At 38.9% G+C, this 2,393-nt stretch overlaps 1 protein-coding gene across 2 annotated transcripts in view; it reads left to right on the plus strand.

The window, feature by feature from the left end:
- TMED2 (transmembrane p24 trafficking protein 2) overlaps nucleotides 1–2,393 on the plus strand; it is a 15,855-nt gene that overhangs the window by 4,003 nt on the left and 9,459 nt on the right. The window lies entirely within an intron of this gene.

Raw genomic sequence — 2,393 nt, forward strand, 5'->3', positions numbered from 1 at the left:
TCCTGCCTCAGCCTCCTGAGTAGCTGGGACTACAGGCACGCGCCACCATGCCCAGCTAATTTTTTTTTTTGTAGTTTTTTAGTAGAGACGGGGTTTCACCGTGTTGACCAGGATGGTCTCGATCTCTTGACCTCGTGATCCACCCGCCTCGGCCTCCCAAAGTGCTGGGATTACAGGCTTGAGCCACCGCGCCCGGCCCGGTTATTTTAAACTAAGTACTGAGAACACAGTGATTGACATTTTAGGAGTAACATCTTTGTTCTTTAAAATAAATGCTAAGGAGTGAAAATTCAAGGATAAGGGGACAGCAGTCCCAAATAAACGTAGCTCATAGCAAATGGTGCCTTTGACTTTGTAGAAAGTGTTTTGTAGACTTCCTAACCTGAAGCTTGGTTGGATATGAAATGCAGTTTTAGGAGCCATATGTTGATATGAAGACCAAAGCTCTTTTAGCCTTATGTTGCAGTTAAATTGTTTATTATTTAGGTTACCAGTAATAAACCCTGATTGGTTCTTGGTGGTTCCGGATAAATTGCTTATCGGGAGCCAGAATATTTGGTGGTTTTTTTTTTCCACAGTGCCTGCCAGGGTTTTTGAAGCCAGTCATTGTTCAACACATTTCATAGTATAATATTAGCATGTTAACATTTGTCCCATCTACTCAGTATTAGTAGATTGCTAACATCATACAGAAGCTGAGTTGTTTGGTTATTTTGAAATATATAAATTTTGAAATATATAAAATATATTTTATATAAAAATATATAAAATATATAGATTTTGAAATATATAAAATGTAGAGAGTCCTACTATTAGTAATTCCTGGGCTCATTTTTCAGGGTCATTTATAGGGTAGGACTTGACTAATTTTCAGGGAGAATGAGTTCTGAAAGGCTTTTTTCATTTATTTTCTGGAGATTGATCCTATTTAAATAGTTTGAAAATGTTGGTTGATGAATGTGAATATTGAACTTCTTAGATAATTTTTTAACATATATCAAAAATTATTGCTTTCGCTTGTTATTGTCAGTGAATGGCAGCTGTCAAATCAAGCCTTCCTTTAAAGCAGTGGTTCTCAAGTGAGGATGGTCTTTATGCCCCAGGGGATATTAGGCAGTATGTGGAGGCATTTTTTATTCTGAAGACTGCATGGGTATGTGCTCCTGGCATCTAGGGCTGGAGGCCATGGAGGCTGCTAAACACCCTCGAGTGCATCACACAGCGCTCCACAACATAGAACAGCTTTTGGTCCAAGTCCAAAATGGCAACAGTGCCACTGCTGAGAAACGCTGCTCCGCTGCTTCCTCGTTGTGCATGGGGCTTCCAAAGGGAAATGAGTGACATTCCAATTCAACTACCTTCAGTGGTAGAGGCCCTTGGTTTCTCCTAAGAAACTTGGGATTGTCTGTCATAATCTGGAATCCCAGATGAGACCCAATCTTGGGCAGGGATGAAGAGATCCCCTTTTCCCTGGGAATGTTTCATGGTGCTGTTTATCTCCTGCCTGTCTATTGTCCTAACATGGCACTATATAGAAGCACATGCTTACTCTTCAGAACAATACCTTGTATGTATTTTTGGTTCAAGAGGATACCTGGTTGAAAATTTGTGCTGCTAAGGGCTTGTCTCTATTTACATTGCCTGCTGTTCCCCACTATAGTGAAATCATTACTTTGTCACAGAAGAATGTTTGAGTTGATGTGGATTTTCCTAAGAGCACTTTAATGTTTTTCTCTGCTCAGCTTCATAGAGATTAAAAGTCTGTTTTGGTGCTGCTCCTTAATGAATATTAGAGTTACATGACTCTTAGATTTTGTTATTTGTACGATTACATTTAAAAAATACATGTATTTATTTTGTACTCTTAGTTCCTCCCCAACCCTGTGTTTTACTACTTCTCTGTAGTTAATAGTTAGTATAGTGAACTTCACGTAACATTTCATTAGAAGAAATTTCCTGGGTTTGTTTTTATTTCCTTAGTAAGCATTATGTAGTATGTTTCCTACCCTGAAAGAGGTTTCTCTACTGGGAAGGGACTTTTAAAAATACTTTGAGAATTAAATTGTCATCATGATTCATATCAGTAGTCCAAATTGATGTTTGAACCATTTCTTAAAATAGCTTCTTTTGCAGGCCTTTTCTGAAGATTTAAAAAAGTTATTTTATAAGTATTTTTCAAAAAGAGATTGCCCCAGCCTAGGCAACATAGTGAGACCCTGTATCTAAAAAATAAAAAGGTAGCCAGGCTTAGTGAGGCAGTCCTGTAGTCCCAGCTACTCAGGAGGCTCAGGCAGGAGATTGCTTGAGCCCAGGAATTTGGGGTTATAGTGAGCTATAATTGTGCCACTGCACTCAAGCCTGGGTGATAGAGAGAGATCCTGTCTTGGGGAAAA

This window comes from Cebus imitator, unplaced genomic scaffold (genome assembly GCF_001604975.1).
Source record: "Cebus imitator isolate Cc_AM_T3 unplaced genomic scaffold, Cebus_imitator-1.0 Scaffold169, whole genome shotgun sequence".
Lineage (NCBI taxonomy): Eukaryota > Metazoa > Chordata > Mammalia > Primates > Cebidae > Cebus > Cebus imitator.